Here is a 6,347-nt window from a genome sequence, read left to right as displayed (position 1 = left end):
AGATAATTTAAGAAAAGAACAATTTATCATAGAAATTTTCTAAAAAAAGAAATGCAAAAAGATTGGATATTACCAATAATATGAAAAAACAAAATATATCAAAAATTAATATTAATATATATATATATATATATATATATGTGTGTGTGTGTGTGTGTGTGTGTGAAAGAATGGAAGGAGATATTGAAATTAAAGATTGTGAATATGATGTAAGAGAAATAAATTTAATAATATATAAAAATATATTAAAAAATAATAAAGATAATAAGTGTAAATATATAAATATGGGGAGTATACAAATACAAATTATAAAAAAAATCCAATCCTTTCTAATTCAGTAGTTTCGTGGAATATTATGAAAATCTATTTTGGAAGCATAGTAAGTCTAAAGTCAAAACATATTATTATTATTATTATTATTATTATTATTATTATATGTGAGTGTTTATTAGATGGTAATCAACTAATAGTATTGATAACAAACGGTCAGTAACATCATAATTTTTTTACAAAATCAACTAAATGTTGGTGTGCCTAAAGATACATAATTTATTAGAAAAATAATTGATAAAATTTGACAAGAAATCATATATTATCAACAAAAATTAGATTTAATATCATAAAATAAATAAATAAATAAAAATAATAATTCAAATTATTTCCACGTCGTCACATCACCAAATCCACATCACATGGGTAAAGTTGAACTAGTAGAAACCTAATGGATCCAGCACCACCCTTTGAGATTTCTACGAAAATGAAAATGATAGTTTAAAAGAAGTTTCATATTTTAATTTTGAACTTGTCAAAAAAAGTATTTCAATTTTGGAACCACACGCCAATAAATTTTTGAGGTTAGCAATGACCACATCACTATAATGTAATGGAAGTTGCGTATAAATTAATCTAAAAAACGAAAGATTATTATTATTATTTATTTATTTATTTAATGGAGAGGACATAATTTATAAATATTTTGAAGGATTTATAAATTAGATAAAAATTAAGAATAAAACAATTTATTCAATAAGGAATTGACAATTTTAAATTGTACAATAAAACTTTTGCCTATTGATTTAAGTTTAACTTTAAAATTAGTGTAATGTGAAAAATTAGAAAATAAAAATTGATAGAAAATACAACGGTGGTAACTGTGGTGGTGGACGCAATAGCGGCGACAATGATGAGGCTTATTTTGGCAATTACGTTAAAAGTTAGGAAGGTAGTTTTTTGATTTTTTTAAATCATATTATCTCTCTATTTTTTTTACACATTTTTTTTCATAAAAAAAATTAAAAAAAGCCAAAAAAAATTAACTTTTAACTTACTTTGTAAAATAGGTCAAAGGAGGTGGGTTTAGAGACAGACAGGTACCTGTCACGACCCAAACCCGGCCCTATGGGTTTAGCACCGTAACCGGCCAGTAATCCGAGATTACCAAAGGCCTGCTTAACAGTAGCACAGTAAAACAGAGTCCAGGGCCTAGCGGAAGCCAAAACAGTAAAGAAACAATATCCAATGTGCTGTGACAGTCTGTATGCCAAAAAGATTTTTCATGCATTCACATATACAAGCAGTACAGTCTATACAAAATTTACAGTTACACAGTACAGGGACCTAATCCCTTGGTAACAGTACAGTTAGTAGCTGACAGTCTATACAGTAATCCCAACAGTATGGAGACAGACGGGGGAAAGACAAAACACCCCAAAGCCATAGCATGGCAACTCGGAACCTCGCAGTGAGGCACAAAGGCTGGCTTGACAAAACTGGAGTCTAACCCTCGCTCCTAGCTCCGATCTGGTGGCTGAGCACCTACATATATATATAAACAGTGAGCTAAAGCCTAGTGAATAACATAATGCGTAAAGAGGTTAAGAATGAAATGTCCTTATAGTAATGAAAGCAGTTCATTAAACAATACTTCAGTCTTTCAGTCAGAACAGTTATTCAGTCATATGTGGTACATCCATTAGCATAGCAGTAAACAGTAGGTCTTAACGACCGAACAATAATGATGGCCATCAATCAGTAAACAGTAGTGGTTCCACGAGGGAACCGACAGAGATCTCTGTAACAGTAACAGTCAGTAACAGCAGTTGCTAAGGATGGCACAATACAGTTCAGAATAGAGGACATTCATTCATTCAATTAACAGTAACAGTTCAGAAAGCAGTACAGTTCAATTGTTCAGAAGATAATCATTTTTGAACATATCTTTACACAGTTGTTACTCACAGAGTTTGGGCTACAGTATGCTAAAGCGTGTCTCCCCAGTCGCCAACCCTACACAGTTCACAGGTTGAACACACACTAAGCTACACAGTTGGGAAATATAAAAACTTAATCCCTAATGCCTCGGTGTGTTCTGCACATGTATCCTCAATAAGATGCCTTAAACTAGGCCTAAGAATGCCTAGGATGGGATGAGGATGCAAAGATACACTTTTAAAAGCATTTTCAGAATTTTTCAGAAAACAGAGTCCCGCTCGAGCGCAGGTTTCCCCGCTCGAGCGGTCATGCAACAAAGGTACACGCTCGAGCATCAACTTTCCCGCTCGAGCGTACTGTAAAAGTACTGGATGAGTGAAATCTCCGCTCGACGTCCGCTCGAGCTTGAGACACAAGACTCCGCTCGAGCGCCTAATCCTCCGCTCGAGCGAACTGTAAAACAGTGCAAGATGCTGGATGCTCGGATTCCACGCTTGAGCGGCACTTCCCCCGCTCGAGCGGAAGTGCAAAATCTGGAAAACCCAGATTGCACCTCCAAGCTCAAACTCAAGTTTAAATGCATCAAAACTCGATCTCTTGGGCTGAATTTCCAGAAAACATTTGTGAACACATAGAATAACATGCTTCAAAGCTCAATTTTGAGAAATCAAGGCCCAAGGGTGTTTAATTCAAACCCAATTTCAAACCAATTTCATGAACATGGAGAGCATGCAAACATGCATGAATTCAAATCAATTCAAAGCTTCAATTTGATGCTCTAAGGAGCCAATTGTTTCCAAAACATGATGAAATCATGGACTTAAACATAATTGTGAACATGCATGTAACATTTAGCCATAAAAACGACTCAACATCTACAATACAAACATGCATGCAAGGAAAGAGCTTCAATTCACCATTAATGAACCAATTCATGACTTAGCTCTACAATTAGACATGAACCATGCAAGAACAACTCAAAGACACAATTAAGAAGATGAATGATCTACCTTAGGTGTAGAATTAGGAGTGAGGGAGCTCAAATATGCAAATACACTTCAATTTCCTTCAAGTCTCTCAAGCCAATTCACAAACATGAACTCAATTCTCTCTTAAAGCTCTCATCTCTCTCTCTACTCGGTGGAACTCAAGGAAAAGGCTGATCAAATGTTGCTCCTAGGTGAAATCAAGTCTCAAGAAGGTCCAAGTAGTGGGCCACTAGAGTGGCATTTGTGTAATTACGGCAACCATTGCAATTTAACTCATTTTAATCTAACTTAATCATACCTAATCAGTTTTCAGGTAATTATACCATGAAATCACATTAATTATGATGATCATAAAACATCAATCAATTCCCGGTTCGGCCACCGATAAGGCCTTCAATTAGCAGTTTAAACACTAAAACACGAACAGATCAAATAATCAATCAAACAGATAGATGCACAATTAAACAGATAGACTCAGTCAATTCAGTTCCAGTTTTCAGTCAGTCAGTTCAGTACTTTAATCAGTTCAATTATCAGTCATAATCAGTTCAGTTTAACAGTAATCAACGTTTATCGGTAAGCAGTGGTGAGGGTCATTACAGTACCGATATTCAATTCAATTAAATTTTTATTAGATATTTAAGATGTAATTTATTTACTTTTATTTATTATTTTAAGTGAATTTAAATAAAATTTAAATGAATTTACAATTTTGAGTTAAGTTTATCACCTTTAATAATTGGTCAAGTTATTGCCAGGTCGAATGGCAAAAAATTTCACATGGTGATTCCATGAAATTTTTGGTCCAACTAATCCACATGATTAACTTATAATTCAACATTGCTTTCGGTTCAAGTAATTCAAATAAAAATGAAAAAATATAGGTGCATAGAATTAGTCATAGAATGAGATACACAGGACCGACTTTAGCCATAAGCCATCGAAGCCATTGTTTTGGGCACTGGAAAATTAACTAAAACAAAGGCTCCAAAGTTTTGTCAACTGTTATATTATCCTATAAAAAAAAATTCACTGGAATTTAAAAGGTATCAACAAAATCCAGTTATGATTTAAAACTAACAAATAGTTGATGTGGTAAATTATTAAAACTAATAGATAGTTGTTTTTAACCGAAAGAAACTAAAAAACTTATTGATGTGGTGAATTGTTTGAAATTATTTAATGATTATTTTCTAAATATATAGGTTATGTATAGAATACGATTGACTATATTACTTACAGTTGCTTTTTTTCAAATTAAAGTTGATTAAATCTTACATTTTCTCAACTATATCAAATGAAATATTAAATAGATTAACAATTTTATCCATCGAAAATGATTTAGCTTATAATTTGAATTATGCGAACTAGATCAGTAATCTTATAGCTAAAAATGTGAGAATAATGATATTTAAGTGATTTTTGTTACAATTTGTTTAATTTTTATTTGATACTTGAGTTTAAGTTATTTTGGTCATTTTTCTTATTGTAGACTTTAATGTATATTTACGTAAATTTTAATAGATGTATATTGGAAGTAACCTTTTCACGAGTGCTATCAAATATCCAAAAAGAAAAATTAGACATATAATATATATATTTTTTAAATATATGTGAAAGGGCTCGTATTGAAAGTTCTCTTTGGGTCTCGAAAAAGTTAGAGCTGGCCCTGCAAATTCAATACTAGGAAAAAAAAAATTAGCTTAAATTTTATTCGCATTAGTTTTATATTTTTCTTTCTCTTTTTTTGAATTTTCAAATCAAAAAAAAAAAAAAAAGTTCTTATAATCTAAATCCAAAATATTTTTAAATATCACCCAATGTGAAAGAGTTATGTCCAATCATAAGGTCATGTAACAAAGCTTAAAAAAAAACATATACCATTCAGCAACTTTATTGAATGCCTTATTAGTTGCATAGATAAGAGATAAGTGTAATTTTTAATTTTTATTTTTCTAAAATACATTGTCAATCGTAGTTTGGAAAAGAAGGAATTGAACATTTAACTCTAGTGGAATTTTAAGACTTATAAAAATAAGATTTGACATTGATTTTCTATATATTTATATTTTTAGAGAAAACTGTTGAAAGACTATTCCAAATGGGTATAAGTCATTAAATTCAAGGTAAAATCTTAATTGGTGATAAGAATGCCCAAGAAAGATCGCCGGAAAAAGTCACCAACAATGGAAAACTTGATGGTACCAAAAAAGTTGTCGGGAAATTCGCTAGAAAAGTCACTGGTGGCAGCAGGTGGTGGTGGTGGTGGTGGTGAGGTAGATAAATGTGTAATATGCAACAGATAAAATGTTGAATGAGTGATATGTGCCACATTTTAATAGATAGTTAGTTTGATGAATTTTAATAGATAGATAGATAAATTAATTTCAACAAATAATTATTATTTTGGATAAATTATATTTTTTTGACCCAAAAAATTAAAACCTGGCCTAATGACCCAAAAAGATTGAGAGTAGACTTACAGACTGAGGCCCCTTTTTTTTTATATGCATACTTTGTTTGCCTTGTGGGATTGAGAAACAGGGGACATTCTAAAATAAATAAATATTTTTTATTTATCAAAACGACAATCAACAAACATATGCATAAAATAATAATTGCCTAACCGTTATATATTTAACAAAAAAAATATAATTAGGATTAAAATATTATTATAAAAAATTTAAACATAACTTGTCATGAAAATGATGTAATAATGACATTTTCTTCATCAACAATCAACTTAGTGAGAGTTTTTTTTTTTTTTGTTGTTGGTAAGTGATAGAACTACATAGCAACCACGTCATTTTGCATTGATTTTATGTATATTGTGTCTGAGATATTAATTGATCACATTCAAAAATAATAATGCTATACATAACAATAGTAAGACCAATAAATGCATGTGAGACATTACTTTTATGTTTAGTGATAAAAAAAAATTAAAAACATTTCAGTTTATAAATAACATTTAAAAAAAATTCAAAATTCTTGAAAGCTATATCTAATTACGAGCAAGGGGAAATTACCACCCTAGTTCACAGGAAATTATAATACTTAATTAATATTTTGTGGTTTCCTTATCAATTAAGAATAAGACTTTGAATGAATTTCTTTTATGTTACCGTGTAACTTCGTGGTTGATTT

Source organism: Camellia sinensis, chromosome 1, assembly GCF_055761805.1.
Source record: "Camellia sinensis isolate YWXY chromosome 1, ASM5576180v1, whole genome shotgun sequence".
NCBI lineage: Eukaryota > Viridiplantae > Streptophyta > Magnoliopsida > Ericales > Theaceae > Camellia > Camellia sinensis.
The sequence above is the reverse complement of the archived record's forward strand: the minus strand, read 5'-3'. Positions refer to the sequence as shown.